Source organism: Athene noctua, chromosome 2 (assembly GCF_965140245.1).
Source record: "Athene noctua chromosome 2, bAthNoc1.hap1.1, whole genome shotgun sequence".
Taxonomy (NCBI): domain Eukaryota; kingdom Metazoa; phylum Chordata; class Aves; order Strigiformes; family Strigidae; genus Athene; species Athene noctua.
This window is the reverse complement of record NC_134038.1, coordinates 30,385,089-30,402,739: the sequence shown is the minus strand read 5'-3', so window position 1 is coordinate 30,402,739 and position 17,651 is coordinate 30,385,089.

Here is a 17,651-nt window from a genome sequence, read left to right as displayed (position 1 = left end):
TACTCTCAGTGAAAAAGGAGGTCCAAAGCCTACTAAGTCTTACCAGCTTCAGGAGTTTTGGGAATGATCTCAAGCCATTTTTGTACTGCTGTGAATCTTCAAGGCAATCTTCTTGTGGACTGATGCCTGATTAAATGCATGACTGAAATCCAACTTCCAAAGTTTTCTCCTGAAGTAGGTCCTATCTTGCAGTTCAACAATATTTACACACAATCCACCATTTCTTTAGAGGTAAGATGCCATGCCCTGACTCTCTGTTTTAAAGCTAAATTCTACTAACACATATGGGATTTTGCCTGGCTTAAACTCTCATACCTGCTTAAAAGTAGGATTGTATTTTTAGGACCATATGCTTGACAAGTACAGCATAGTTAAATAGTTGTGGTATTATCTAGACTGTAACCAGTTGAACTGAGTGTATGGAGCAATTATTTCTATATAAATAAGGTTTATCATAGACTATGTAAGCATTGCCTTGTCATCCTGCGTTGCAAAAATGGAACCTGTTGACATTTTCCTGTTTTTCTTACAGACTATTCTCAGTAATAGGAAACAGTTACTGATATCTGCCTTTGCAGATGTCCACAGCTGACGTCAGGAATTTCAGATAGCATTGTGCAAGTAATATTATAACCTGTAAAACTTGTGGCATTGATGCCTAGGAATATGACAGCTTTTAGGAGTGTCTCAGTTATAGGTGGATTGCAATTTTATGTTAATTTTTTGTTGTTGTTCAGAGATTATATTTTATCAGAATGGTAAACATTCAAAGGAAAATTACCACCACAAACTTCTGCTGAAAGAGATAGAGCTTCAGCTGCTTAGTCCCTGACCAATTTTCTAGTCAGATTACTAAAATGATATCAGTGTTTCACTACATCATGAAATTTCTGCTTGAAGTGAAGGGTGCACAATTTATGATCCTTGGGCAACCTTGCTATGTAAACTACGTGAGAAACGAAGATAGCAAAACTAATAGATCAGATGGAAATACTAGGTATGCTGGACCTGGCCAGTTATTAACATGTAGTTCTCCAGCAGGGAGTCTGAAGACCTCAGTAACCAGGCTTCCATCAAGCCTTCAGCACCCTGTTGAGGGGAGGGGATGCGGGAGGCCTGCCACTGTCCTGGCTGCTACGGCCTGGAATGGCTGTGATAAATTACTGCCATGTTTACTGCTGAAACAGACTCAGGCTGGTGTCAGTGAGTATGTTTTGAGGCTTTGGAAACCAGACCTGGTGCCAGACACTAAAAAGATTCAATCCACTGCTCTGGAGAACCGAGCTGTGCAGAAGGCAGCCCAGGAGCCCCAAAAAAGCTACCTTCATCCCGGGCACTCAGGACTTGCATGCTGCAGGAGAAAATTTGGGGTTTGAGTCCAAGTTACAAGGTTATTAGTGACATGTAAGCTTTCCAGCTTCCTGCCTGTCCCCTAGGATGGTTAGGAGTCCTGGAGGGATGGATAAGCCTGGTTCACTGGGGCAAAGGTGTTGATGGCTCAAGAGTTTTTCACTTTGAGAATCAGAACTCTTGAATGTATTGTTCCTTCGGAACAATGTAGGAAAAGTTCATTCACTCCTATGAGAGCCACAGCACCAAATGGACTGCAGCTTTTCACACGCACAGCAGGGTGAAAGAGCTAGAGACCCCTCAATTCCTTGTCTGCTATCAGTCATCTGTAGACAGTGTGGGTGACGATGAGTTAGTTATATAGGTAATATCAAAGACCTTCTGTTGGTTGTCAAGAGCTATCACATGGACCACTGAAAAAAAACAAGTGACTAGTTAGATAGGACTAATCCAGAGTCATCTCAAATTGTGTTTATGGTTTGAGTGAAGCAGATGGTGTGTTCCAGCATGATATGGTGACAAGATAATATAAAGAAATTCAGCGACAAAGAATACAGAAGAGTGGGGGAAGATAATTTTGAATTTTCTAACAATGAAAGGAATGAAGTTTTAGGAATAATAGCCAAAGGAGATATAAATCTCGTCTTGTTAGACAAATGCAATGGGAATATAATGCGGAAAAATTGCCATAGTGTCTTTTGCTTCATCAGATAATCAATGTCAATTTTCTGAATATGAAAAATATTCTTTCTGCGCGAGGTGAGCATGGCAGAGATTCAGTAAAATGATCTTTTGCAAGAGGAGCCAAGATTTCAGAATTGTGACCTTTTTACTGTCTCATCAGCCAGGCTCTGAAGTAATTCTAGATCTCCAATTTAAATGCATCAGACTGTGTGTGACTGACACAACAACTGCTTTGCTTCTTGAAACCCAACACAACTGGCTTATGATTCCTCCTGTTACACCCATTACACCCTTTTATACCTCCCTAAGTGCACTTCAGCTTTTAACTAGGACGCTATCACTGTTGCTAAAGTATTTAATTACTAGTATTTTCTGCATGAATGTAGAGAATAAGGTTAATGTTATGAAGGAACTCTTGAGCTCATGAAGAACTCATGGACCAGGACCCAAAGGAAAAGAATCCAGTATTTCTTTGAATAGATTAATTCCTGAAGTTATAATGCGACTGTACTATCAACTGCATGACAAAGAAATTATATTTGACTTTAAACAAAGTCCCAGGAACTAAGGTGATGCAATTTAGGAAAGGTGCTTGTTGCACAGCATTTGCCATTTGGGTGACTTCTTTCAGATCCCTCTTCTACCTGACAAAAACCATTTCAAGGCTTTTTTTACTACAACTTCATGCTAGGTGGAAAGACTTCTGAACTCAAAGAGCACTGAACTCTTTTTCCAAAAGAAAAGCTTTTCACAAATTGCAATAGGGATCAAAGTAATTTATCTATAAATGTAGGTTAAAATAATATGTTTTGAATAATTTTATAACTATTTTTGTGGCTCTTGTGAACTTCTTCAGAGTATATGTAGCCCACATGTTGTCAACAATGCATTAGAAGTGTGGGACTAAATTGCTGTGACAGCAACCACAGAAAATAAAAAGCTGAGGATCATGGATGGCAGTAAGCTTCTTAAAACACAAGCCTGTATTCCATCAACCACTGATTGTTGCCTCCACATTTTAGGCTATCCACACTCTGCAGGGAAAGTATTAGCACCTTTCCAGGAAACTGGAACTAAGGAAATGTGATATCCTTGGCAAAAACTTCACAGTATAAATAGAAGTGGATCTCTAGCTTTCCAGATGAGTGCAGATGAAGTTTTATGTCTAAAGCTCTGAACTTGAAAACCACTATAGGTGTGTCTAACTTTATGCATAGCAGGACACCCATTGACTTTATTTGCGAGTATGAAATTAAAAATTAACATAGGATAGGAATGAATGTAAAATAATCTTATTTTAAGGACATTGGCCAGAAAAAAACAGAAAACCCTTCTGAAAAATATTAAATTATAAAAACAGTCAAAGGAAATTTTTCAATTTTTAAGTGCCAAATACTACATATCTTGGTAGTGAATTGATTTGTAAAAAAGTCCTGCAAAAATTTTTAAAAATATTTCACTAGCTCTCATAGTGATCCTTTTTAGTTAATGTTTACAGAGATTCAAAATATTGTTATTTGTAGTGCTCTAGTTAAAAATAAATAAGCTGTATTAGATAATCTTCCCTTATAGCTGTAGTAAGTAAACTAGTGGGAGGAAAATAGCAAAGTTATGAGTTTTGGAGTGAATTAGAAGGAGGGCGCTTCCAAGCCATCAGGCATCTCTTGATAGGAGGAAGCTCTGTCCATCCTTATGCAATACTTCACATAGGGTTCAAGAGATAAGGGTTGCCTGAAAATAAAGTAAGACATAGTAAATATTGGCCTGTGGCATAAAGGCAGGAGATAATAGGACCACAATGGTTGTGAAAGAGGTATTGTCTCATATTACCTTGTGTCTGCTTCCTGCACTGGGCTTTGCTAATGGGAGAGATACAGCTCAGTTTGTCTACGCACAGCTGGTTACTGCAGATAGGATCAAACCTGGCCCCTCTTTGTGAGGGGCTTAACTGGGCAGTTTTATTTGCTATTGGCTACAGTTTTAGGTTTTTAATACTAACTGAGCATTTATTTTAAGTGGTGAAAGATAATACATCTCCCTATTTTTATTTGCAGACAGACCTATAAAATATAAAACTGTCTGTCCTATAATTCACTGTCCCAGTTATGAGAACAGCCAAAGTCTGAAGCAAGGAAAAAAAAGTTGTGTCCAAATAACGAAGCATCCATAATCTTTCCTTGTTACCAGGTATTCTGTGAGCTTATTTAGTCCATATTTTCTAGCAAATACCAACAAAACTTTATAAATGTCATTATCCATCTCATATTCAGGGAATATATTGAACTGCAACTAATACATTTAGATACTAAACCAGATTTGCAGCTGGACATGACATGGTAATAAATACAAATTTTATTATTTGTACTTATACTGATATAACATTAAACAATCTGTATCAGAAGTGATGGGGTAGTTCTATAGGTTTTTTTAATTCTGTACCTTAATATGAAAGAACACTACATAGCTGCAATAGACTTAATCTGATTTACAGATATAACATATGAAAGAGAAAGACAGACTGCTATGTTGGTACATTTTACTTGTCCTACATTAGGGGTTTTCAACTTTTTGATATCTGTATGTTTAAATGATTACTAGCAAAGATACACAACATCAAAGCCTACTGAATGCAGGCTTGCTCTTGTTGTCTTTCACCTTGAAAAGAATCCACAAACCCCAAAGATTGGGGCCAAAAGTTGAAAATCCCATTTGTCTGCCATGAGACTGCTGAAAATTGTTACCTACATGATACATTTTCAGGATTTAAGACACGTCAGCTGGAGCTGCTGATCAGTTTGAATATAGCTTTGCTAAGTATTACTGCTATTGCTTGTTAACAAAATTGAGCTGTATGTATAGAGCAGATGTTTGTCCAAGGTAACCAATTGTATTCAATTTTTTGGAGTTCTGTACAAAACAGTATGTAAACAGGTACTTCAGTGGCCCATGATAACACCTGTATTCTGGAAGTTGCATTAGGCATAACTAAATCTCATGATTTTGTACAGAATTGACTGTTGTATAAATAGCAAAAGAGAAATGCCTTCTTTCAGAGGTATTACTGACTGTGGAGACTGCAGTGTTTTAATTAAAACATTGCTCCTGATAGACAAAAAACATTTTAAGCAGAATGAGGCATAGTTACACAACCTCCTGCTTGGAAGACTTTGAGCAGGGAGCTGTGCCCTCTGCTGCTTACATGAGCACAGTGAAGAAACAGCAGTAAGAAACAGCCTGTATACCTTTGACCTGAAACATGGGTGAAATGGGACAATTCAAAGAAATCTTTTAACACAACTATTTTTAGGGTAAAGCTGTTGCCCAAAAGCAATTTCTGATATTAGCATTTTTGTCAAAATGCTACCGAGAATTTAATTAGTGTTTGATTGTAAGATCATTGGGTGGCTGACTATTTTTTTTTGTTTCTAGTCTCCTGAAAGACTAAGCAGTGAAAAACAGCAGCAGCAGAACTTTTGAGAAGTATTTTTTCTTTGTCAGTGGCAAAGCATTAAAATTCATGCCTTCTTCAGAGAGAGTGGATTAAAAAGCACTAACTCTTCTATCAAAACATAATATATGGCTGCTGAAAAGGTTATTGCTCTTTTAGTTATTGTTGAACCTTTTTTCTACAAATACTGCTTAAGACTTGATTCAAGGTTTAATTGGCTATATTTCTGGCTGGCTATTCTGACTTTAATTTGCCATACCTTTTAATTTTACTGTCCACATCAGTGGTAGTCATGAAAAATAATTTCTGTGAGCTAGTTAGGGATGCACTGCTTCTGTGACAGTTTCTCAGCAAGACTTCTTAATAACAAAGGGACAGGAAAAACATAATAATTTCAGTGTCAGCTGTTTTGCAAAGGTATTTCTTTTTTTGAGCTACTGAACTGCTGAAAAAACACCTGCAGAAGTAACACATGCAAGTTTTGTTACAAATGTAAAATGCAGATACGTACCTATGCAAATAAGCATATTTATGTCCCTTAGTTTCTCTGATTTCCATTCTAAAGATATTAGTATGCTAGCAAGATTCTCTCTTTTTATGCTCACAAGCATAAAACTTAAACTTCACAAGCATAGGGCAAGTTGCAGAAGTATCCAAACATATCCAGCAGCCTGGTTGGTGTGTGGTGCAACTTGTCAGTACCTTTACTACATTCACCGAGGCATGTTTGAAACCTATTGCAATAAAGAATTTCAATCTAAGTATTATGTTAGTTAAGCAACAGAAATAGCTTCAGGAATGCCACAGAATTCACGAGTACCCCAGAGCCATTAGACCAACTCTGTCACCTACAGACACACCATTTCTGTATTTGCACTAAAAAACCCCCCACCTTAGCCCTGGGTAGAGTTCTTACAGAAGTGAAACTAGCAGGCATCCCAAGTGGGACATCCCAGCGTGTAAAACAGAATTGCAGGCATGTGATGAATGATCAAGTTTTAATGCAAATTGTACAAATATTGAGCAAGATTTTTGCAAGAATCTGCACATATTTATTCCATAACCATCTTCACTGATGGATGCCACACTGGGATGTAACTGAGCCCCATGATGCGAAACAGGACTAAGAGGAATTAGTTGTTTTTACTAGATAAATTATGGTATCTTTTCTATTCTTAAATGAACAGCAGGTTTCCCAAATATCTGATAAGACCCTGATGTGCCTGACAATGTCAAAAATAGGACCTGCTTGCCCTGTTTCCCCTAGTTTCTATTGCAGTTGAGAATAACCACATGTTCTGTGCTCCCTAACACCATGAAATCACACCCTGTACTACCTAGTTATCCTACTCCCCTCACAGAGGCAACAAAAAAATAAACTCTGGTGTACTGGCAAATGATCAGAGAGAATTGTGTGTGTCCCAGGTCAACAGAGCAGACTGCAGGTCTCCTTTCAGTTTAAAAAAAGAAAAGTTTTCCAGGCCTTTTCTGTGCAGAGATGGCCTTGAAAACCTGAAAGAATGTAAACAGAGTGAGATGGAGGAAAGGAGCCAGTGAGTTGATCTCAGCTTGACAACAGACAGAAAGCAAGAGTGTTACTGACGGGAGACAAGTGCATGGTGACACACCCGCGCATTCATGCTCCTACCTCTTCAGAGAAGTTAAGAAATCCTGAAAAAATCTCCATATCCCTCCCTTACCATGTCCCTGGCCATTGCCTATCCCATTGCATGCTGACAGAGCCGTGATGTGGGAGACCATGAAAGAGTCTCCCGGCTATTTCACTTCAACTCTGAAAAATATCTTTACCTGTCATGATAGACAGTAAAAAAATCAGAATTACTGCTTTTGTGAAGAATTCATATTCTGAGTGTTTCTTTGCAGTTTTCCCCAATTTTGCCCTTCCCAGTGGCAGTGTCTAAAAAAATGCCTTATCTTATTCAAAATGACTATACTCTTGTGTTTCTTTAGTGGAAGATTAAAACCACTCAAATGATCTCAATAACAGCAGCCTTTGACAGCTTTCTGAAGTGACAAGAAAACAGTTCTAAATAAAGATATTTTGGGTTCTGTGTTTTAGAAACTGAACAAGAAATTGTGAAGAGTCTGGGGGAGAGATTGTAAGATGCCAACAGGAAATGGAGGAACTGCAGAAGTATTAGGGATGTAGAAAAAACATCTGAGAGGTGCAGAATACCGTGGGGCGACTGGATCTGAAGACATGGGAAGATGGAAAGGAAATATATGGGTAGGAGAACCTGGTGGGATAAGAATTCTAGTCTGTGGCTCCCTCACACACCTTGAATAACTCCAATACAGATACACAGAACAAGGCTATCTTAGCACTGCTTGATGTTAGCAATAAAATATTTGTCTTTTATAATAATGCTTCTGTATTTTGATGGACACACTAATGTTAAGTGAAGGTTGGTCCTTTTTTTCTCATCTTTGTGTAGCTCTCTGCCAAATACAGTAACCACAGAACTTCTGTTCACCATTTTTCTTAGAGAATTAGTGCTCTAGATGTTTTCTTAATTGTCCACGTGATGCTGTTGTTGCCTTTGCACTAAATCCTGCTGTCCTTGTAGGAAGGTTAACCTCATCTGATGTGAGACTTCGGACATCAGATATATTATTTTCCTTCATTGTTTCACTATTATCTTATTGAACACGAGCATATGGTGTACCTGGATGGTTCTTGTACATTAACCCTACACATTTCTTTTTAAAGGGCCAACCATTCTGGAAGTATATTTTTTTCATCCAGACACTACTGAGATCACTAGTTCTTCTATTTGTTTCTCAAATTTGTATCAGTCAGTGAAATGAAATTTTAGCAACCATTTTAAGAATAAATTTTGCAAGCAGGTCATATGCTAAGTGAAACTAATATATGTAATTTTAATATAAGTTCTGAAACATATTTAGGATATTTTGGGATTGCTCTTTGTGTAGGAATTTGGACTCGATGACTGACTGAGGTACCTTCGAACCTGAGTTGTTTTATGGTTCTGTGACTGAAGTTTTGTCTGCAATGTTATAAAACATTTCTCTGTCTCTATAAAAAATATTGGAACACTAGATAAGAATTATATCAAGTTTTAGCAAAGCTGGTTTATTTTCTGTGATCAGATATAGGAATCAAAGAATGTGTTGTATAAAGAATATGTCCAGAGTTAAAGATAAGAAGAATGAATCAGAGATGTGTGATGCTCTTATAATTCATTACATTTGGATTAAGACATACATAGATACTGGCTGTTCTCTGAGTTTTTATCTGTGATGAAATCAATCACGTGAATAAAGTAAAACAGCAAACAGTCCAGAAACTATCGCTTTGTTAAGATAAACTAATAGACTTGAGAGTTCAGAGATGTGTGTTTGTAGGAAAAACAGTATCCAGCAAATGGCCGTGTGGGATGTTGCAAGATGGAGGTGATGTCAGCTATTACAAACAAGGGACTAACTCTAAATGAAGGGGATTATAAAGGCTATAATTAGCTAATGCTTCCTAAAAGCCTAACTAAACTGTTGGGTTTTTTCCATTCCAAAGTGCAATACCATAGTGAGATCAAGTATCATGTAGTAAGTGCACACAGAGAAACAAATGTTATAAACAGAGTATCATCTGCCATTATTTCAGGATAATCCTGTAAACTCTCTGAAACAGATACTTTTCCTTTAATGATGCTGTGATTACTGAAGGACTGTTTAATTATGATATTGGAATATAATAAGCACATCACAATTGTCACCAAGTTATGTTAATTTTATTTACACGTCCACAGGTGACACTTCTTTAATCTCTAATCTGTGCTGTAAATTCTGAAGAAAGCAGAGGGATTGCTGAAGACAACAGAATCCCTTGAGTCTTAAATCAAGCTTACTCTTCTCAGAATTGGTTTCACTGCTGGTTTATTTACTTATTTACATGTATTCAAGGTATTAACATAATAACCTGATGAAGGATGACTGTGTCTGTTCTGCATGAGTCTTACTCTCTGTCCTCAGAGAATTTTCAAAGTACACAAATATGCAACAGTTCAAACCCTGATGGAAAATAAGCAAAGGGGCCTGGGAGATCCTTCCTTGCATAGAGGACCAGCAAATGCGGCTTGGCCTTTGCTGTTGACATGTGGGTAACAGAGGGAAGCACCAGAGAAGAAGCAGGACTACTAGCAATGTGGTTAATGCTGTCTTACAAAGGACAGGCAGTTTGTACCATCTGTTAGAGATGCGGGAGAACACAAAGTGCTATACTGAGACTAAACAGGGAAGCACAGGCTTGACTCCTTCAAGTCTACCCCAGCACACCTAAAGAACATCTGATAAGCTAATTACATAACAAGATCAAGTTACATTAATTTTTGAAACAAATTCCTAGTTTCTTCAAAACTGAAATTTTATGTGACTTTAAAAACAGACCACCGTTATTTAAAATAAAACTCCAGTATCTGTGACAAAAAATGTTACTCACCTGAACTCTGTCTATAAAGTGTACAGGCATCTTTAAAGTGTGAGCACTCCAACTGAAATCGAAAGAACTGGTCATAAACCTAAAATACTACATGTGCTTAAAGTCTCTACTAGGTTGGACTGCTGTGTTTGGTGGTTTAGCTGGCCAGCATCAGTCCTTTTCTCTAATTCTGGGGGCGGAGGAAGGCCTGAGACTACCTGGCAAGCAATTTGTCCTCCATAGCACAAATCTGTCACTGTGACAGTATATCAGTGGTCCATTGAACTCCCATTTCCTTTCTCATTGTATTAAATAAATGAAAGCTTTAGATGTTAGGCCAGAGAAGCAAATGACTCAACATCTAAGTGACTGTCTAGTAACAGCAAATCTTAGTCTGAGTCACTGCTAAGACTTATGTTCTGTTTGGATGAAAGATGATAATAGATAGAAAAAGAATAGATAAAAGATAGATTCATATAGATCCTTATGTGATCCAGAAGGAAGATTTCTCTTCAGGGATCATGACTTGCCTTCACTGAGGCATTGGAACTACATTGGTGACTGCTGAAGGAGAGACATCAGTTTCTAGTGCATCTACTCTCTGAAAACTAGCAAAACTCTCATAATACCAAATCACTGACATTTAGCATCACTCCTGCAATTGTGTTCAGTATATAAGCATGACTGACTTTTAAAATAGAAACCTTTGGTGGAGAAACACTTTAGTATGTGACCTTGGTCTTCCTGAACCACAGCTTGAGGTATGTTCATATGAGGAGGATCATCAACACCAATAGCTTGCTAAGTCGACTGTGCAATTAGAAAACCCCTTGGCAGCAGGGTAAGGAGATGATGAATGCTTCCTTAGGCATTTGTACCCATTCCGTGTATAAGGATTTTAAGTAGTCATTCCTAAAAACAACCAATCCCCCCAAGACAAAACGAATCTCTGGTGTGTCAGGAGTTAGTCTAGTACAGCTGTGGGGTGTGCTCCCATTGTCTCTGTGCAGTGTGCATAGGCAGTAAATGCAGAACATGTCAAACCTGCTGCATGCATACTGCACTGCTGATCCACACAGGCACAGTCAACCTGCTGTACGTCAAGTACAGTAGACAGATCAAACACGTGCAGGATGACAGTACATTGTGAGAGTATCGAATTCAAATTACTCTGCACATCCAGAATGTCCACTTTCTGGTATTTCAGGATTCTTAGCAGCCAGTGTTAGTCAGTAGACTACCACCCAAAAAAGCCACATATTGTTACCAAATGCAAAAGTCTGCTGTCAAAGCTGATAAATTCCGCAGGGCTTAATGAAGGTGTTGTCCTGTGCATAATAAAACAAGGAGACATAAAGACACCTGTTTTAAAAAAAACCTTAGGGGATTGGAACACTGCTAGTCCATATGAGATGTCTTAAGATCTCACATTTAGAGACTGTGCTGGGTAAGGGTTACTTGACTTCATGAACTATGCATCCACTTATTTAACTGAAATTCTTCGTATTTACTTCTGTGGTTTCAGTAGATTATCTGTTATTTTACCATACTAAATAAATTTTTTTTACAAGATTATAATTTACAGTCAAAGACATAGTTAAACACGGACCTTTATTAAACTCAGATAGGTAGAAATGTTAAGAACAATGCATCAGATACTCAGATGATGGCATTATTTAAATTTTTTTCTGTGTTGAGCACAGGACAATGTGGAATACTACAGCAAAATACCTGAGTAAAATAGAACTACTTTGTAAAACTGAAATACTGCCATCCTCACTCCTTCCAACAGCAGGCAATCTTTTGGTAGCTGTGTTTACAGTATCCCACACCACTCCAGTTACCAGTCCAAGGCCCAGGGTAACCAACTATTGAACAAAAGACGCAAGACTGGGGCCTTTTCAATGCAAGACAAAGGTGATCTTACGGTTTTTGTGACAAGGTAACTTTTACCAGGTCTGGTTCATTGTCCTTTCACATTGAGGAGCTTAGGCTGCTGGAATTCAGAATGAAATATTAGCATTATAACATATCATAACGAGCTCTTTTATTGAAAAACTGAATATTCTGCAGGATTATATGAGCATCAAATTTTCTATCAACAGTATAAACCACTCTGCTATTACTCTTTTCTGCTTTGGGTTCTCTGATTCTTAGTGAACTGAGAAACTTGTTCAGAACATAAACCTTTTGAAGAGAAGGGTGGCACTACAGGATGAGGATTTTCTTCACCCTTGTGACACATGTTTTTAAGAAACTTTAAGTAGCCCTCCATGAAAGCATGTGAAAGGATTGTTTACAGTTGCACCAGCTTGCAGTTGTACCAGATGTACTGTTGCCTTTCAGCTGATCTAAACAACTGATCAGAAATTCTTCTTTTTGACTGATTTTCAAGAGGGGAAAAAATCCCTCTTAAAAAGCATTAACAAGCTGCTGAAGTAAGCACTGTTTGTCTGATAGACGAAAACTTATATTTGCCTTTCCTTCCCAGATCGTCATAGGTGAAAGCATACTAAAACAAGTCACTGGACTTTGCAGTTGAGGAGAGTTATCTGTGGATGATAGGATGATTTGGGTAAAAATTAAGAGCCCAGTTACTGAAATTTTGTCTTTGACAGCAGGTATTTTTGTTTACAGACATTCATTAATTTGCTGCACCTAGAATGATGTCTATTTGGAATCTCATACAGTTCTCTGGTTTTGTAGTCACACAAGCGACAGCAGAGCTGAACAAATTATTTTATGCAGGTAGGTTATGCAGTTTCTCATCCAGGGGTTATGATGAACCTGCTGATAGAGATTGTTGAAAGAAATGGGAGAAATACTAGAAACATTCTGTTTTGACACACTTGTTTTGTTAAGTAACACTGTATTTTTTAATTTATTTTTAAAAATTCAAAATAAACCAAATAATAAAAATTATGTCAGTGACTGAAGTGGATTTAAAAATTGTTTTAACTCAAAATACCTTTTTTCTTAACTTTTTTTTTTTATTAATTTTCTGTTTAGCAACTGACATCTGATGTTAATTCAGAGAATTTGACTTATGATACTACTTCTGGTGCCACTAATGCTTATTTGAAATTTGATATTTTTTGTTACTTGGGATCTAGTATTAAGAAGGTACTTGTATACATTGGCAAACATATTTGGGTTATACAAGTATGTGTGTTTTCTGTGTCTGAAAATTTGTAACCAGAAAATGAAGACATATCCACATGTAAAGGTAGATTGGCTCTGCCTTTACAGTTTAGTATATTCAAATCATAGAGTAGGTAAAATGCTAAAAAATTATAAAAAGATAAAAGTTAGAGGCCGAAATGTCATCCAGTTCTAGCCTCCTGAGAAATTCAAGATGTGTCTTGTACTTTACTCTTGCTTTGTCCAAACTAATACTAGACATTCCAGGTGAGAGAGGGAAAAGACATACTTTGCATGACTGTAATGTTCCTCTCACATGTCTGACTTTCTTTTTACACAGTAGAAAGATGTAAGACAAACAACGAGTGCAGTAGCATATGCTCCCTTCCTGATCTCCCATTAGAAATACCTTATTTTATGACATTTTATTAGGTTTTAGCCTCTGGAGTTTAACTGGAAAGTCAGTAATTAGATTGTTTTGGAAAGGGCTTAATCATGGCATGTATTCTCCCAGTCTCGATAGAAGATCATAACCTACAGCATCTCTGAATTTATAGCTGAACAAATGCTACTGGTCCTGGAATACACAGATGAAAATTGTTGGCCTGTTGCCTAGTTGTGTGTGTAAGACCTATAATTGAAACACTAAGTTCATTGCCTCTGTCAAAGAAGGTATAGTGATGCAAGGTTAGAAAAATATTTTCCATGTCTAATGCCTTAAAATACTTTGCTATAATTTCTGTAGCGAGCCTTTGCAAAAAGCATACAGTTAAAGCTGGGAAAATGTCCAGCCAGAAGCACACAGAAGATGACTGAATAGTGAAAGTACCTTTACAAACACTCACATTTAGGGGCACAAACAGAAATACTAACATAAATTTCAGGTTGCTGTGGGTCTTCAGTCTGCTGTTCTTTCCACCCAGCATGCTACCTACAGACTGTAAATCTACATGAAAATAATGAAATAGATTGGTGATGCTGCGCAGTGCAGACACGCAGAACAGATCCGATCTCCTCCCTTCAGTAAAGATGTTCCTGTAACAAGTAGGTAGCTAACATTTAGCATTTGTGTGGCTGTTTTGACGGATAAAAGAGTTTTCAGTAATCTTATTATTCATCTTTAACACACAGTCTTGTGAGATAGGGAGTAGGCTGCTGTACTCTCTGCAGGATTACAGTTAAAGTGAACTCTGGCCAGGGAGTGACACCCACAGGTCCTCAGAGGACATCAGTGTTGGAGACAGGACTAGATTTAATGGCTTCTCATTTCTTGTCATATCCCTTTCACTACAGTTGTGCCGTCCTAGAGGAATTTGCTTTCTGAATAGCTGGGAAATCTTTGCTGTGTCCATGTGGGATGTTTGAGAAATTGGCAGATACTCCTTGGTTACATAAACTGCTAGTATTGACTGGCCTGAGTCTTCTTATAGGTATTTCTGAGTCTGTGATTCTTCATTATCATTTATTTAATCCTATTTTCTCCATTTCAGCCTAGCATATTTCTTAAAACTAATCTATAAGATCTACTAAGGAATGAGGTCAGGTAGATTTTTTGTCTGGGTTGTGCAGTAGTGAACTGGTGCATGACTCATGTACTTAGACAATGCACCTCCATGTGCATCCTAAGAACAAAGGTTTCACTGATCCCAACTCTGAGCAAACCAAAAGCTTTTCTAAAGTCTGGAATGGTTGCTTGACTATACAAAAAGTAGAACTGAGGGAAAGACAGCAACCCAGCACCAAGCAAATGCGAAGAATGAAAGAGAATTATTTGTGTTCTCAACCTCTTCCTGAAGTCAAAATTGCATTCTCCTATGATGACATTGATTAAGATCTGTGTCTGTGACAATCTGGGGAGGATATACAATCATCGTTGTTGGGAGGACCAAAGCCTGTAGTGCTGCACATGTGGCTACCAGCAGACAGTGCCTGCATGCAGGTTAGGGGTCCTAAACTAGAATAACAAAACGAGTTTCAGTGTTCACTATTACTAAGATCTTTTTGAGTTGATTATAAGCTGTGACCATTATTGTAGTGGCAGAGGCAGCAAATACCAGAGGACACCTCTCAGTGTCACTCCTCGGTATGATGCTATTACTGCTTCCAAAAAAGCCTGAAGTGCAGCACAACGTAACAGTAGTCACTGTCTTCGTTGCAAGCATGAAGCATAACTTTCTCCTTACTTATCTCTAGTTTATCACATCAAGGCCCTTACTAGTCTTCTTTGCAGACCAGTTAGGAAGATGTGGAGTGTTTGTACCAGAAAATATTCTGTCCTTGTCTAGGAAGAAGTTCCACAATGACATAATGGGTTCACTAATAAAAAAAAAACAACTTAATTAAAATATCCAAAAGGTAAGTATTACATTGATAATTTTTACTGCTTTTAGAGGTAGCATTGAAGCATCCTTAAGGTCAAGAGCTTAGTTCTGAGAGAGTCTGATGAGTGCTTTGTCTCCAATACTTCAAATATATTTCTGTACCTCAGCACTACCGTGGGTATGTGGGCAAGGTCACCAAAATGACTATGAGATTTGAATGGCAGAGTTTGTTTGGATCTCATAAAATATGTCTAGCATCGATCATCAAAACCAATCATGAAGTCTTGGCATCCATTCAGGAGAAAAAAGAATAGGTTTGGGTTTTTTTTCAAAATACATAACATAAAGATGCATTGGGCAACCAAGACATTTGTAAAGAACGGAGAGTGACACCACACGGGAAGTTAAAAAAATGTGAAGAAAGAGACCGGGGAACAGAAAGACACAGAAAGGTAGGAACTGAGGGAGAGAAACTAGCAAAATCTTTTGTGCTGGACAGACCACTGTGCTGAGTCATGATCAACTGTCAGACCAACAGCATTTCAGTTAGTTGTACTGGCAACTTTAAAGAGCAGACATGTTGTAGAATCCATAGCTCAAGACTGTAAGTGGTCATGATAGAGAAAGCTGAATATTTCAGAGGAGTCCATGGAGATGCACAGTATAACTTCATAGAAATGAGACGTAGAATGCTTTGCCCATTAGACTGTAACATACTACCAACTGCAAAATGACGTACTGCTCTATTACGGTATCTTCAGACAAATTTTTAAAGATTACATTTTAGGATCACTGCATATCATTATTTCAATGTGCTTCTGTGGGGTTTGTTAAAAAAAAAAATGGTTTTGGTATATTGTTAATTTCTTAAAATGTTCTTCTGAGAAGAACATTAACAGTTCCAGTCAATATTGTTTCTCCGCTACTGAAGGGTTTTTATTTTGTATTTTTTTCCTCTCTTCAGGCAATACCTGTTCTTTAATATGTGTTGCTGAAATTTGTGTATTTGATAAGTATGAGGCTCCATATATTGACTCCTTTTTAATTATATACTCTTACACTTGGTATACACATACAAATGTTTATACTTCCACCATCGTTATCTATTTATGACATACAGATGATGCTTTCAAAGTTGTTTTGTAGTCACAGAGTGAAATCTTGACTCCATTAAAGTGAAGAGAAGCACAGGTGTTGATAGAAATGGGATGCTATACTCTGACCTTTCAAAGTGCACAAATGGTATGGATTCATAAGGAGTGACTTTCTCAGGGCTTTGGGAGACAGGCATCTGAAGGGATTTCTGGAAGATGATTAAGAGCTGAAAACTCCACTGCCTGCAGAGGGCATATTTCAAGGGCTGGAAACACATCCAATTATTTTCTTTTAAAATTCTCTTTTAGGAGGATGTGTCTCACTGGAAATAAGTATTTCACATTTGCGGCACTGTTAACTGTGTGTCATATATCATTGAGATACTGCCTTTTGTAAAACACTTATAAACTCCTCCAGCCTCATTTTAGCATTTCTGTGGTCTGATTAGGGCTGTTCCCAGGTAGATGTTACTGCCAGAGTATCATGCAAGATGAAGGTCATACATAAAATTCTACCTTGATGTAGAAGAGTTGCCAATCTGCTGGAATTTCCAAACAGACACGTCCAGACCTTATAAAAGCGAACATTATAGGTCAGATTCTCATGCTTGGATTATTTCAAGTCAGACTGTGCCAGTGTGTATAAAAGTAGACAGCCCAGCTCAGATTTGGATTTCAGTGTGACTGCCATACAAGCAAATCCCTATGGGAAAAAGAGTCATCTTCCTGCAGTTTATTAGTTCAGTTTTTCAGGTCTAGAAGACGTGTCTTAAACAGGCAGTATATTTTTGTTGTACCATATATGCATGGGATATTTAACAAATTTGCTCTATTTTTTTGGGCTACTGATAGTCTTTTAAGTCTATGCTCATTTTAATAATTGCCACAAGGAAAACTTGTTCACCTTTTAGTTCATTTTGCTGAAGTCTGGCTTATTGTTTCCATGTTTATTGTATTTCATGGACTAAATATTAAGTTCTGCAAATGGTGATGTAGGTTCTGAGCCACAACAGGAGAATGATGGGATTTTGCAAGCAAGATACTAGAGTCTGAACTGTGGACTGCTGAGTTATATGCCTTCTGAAATAGCAAGATGCATTAAAAGTCTGCCTAATGTTTGTCTAGCTGTGCTACATTCTGCTGTTCATCAAATAAAG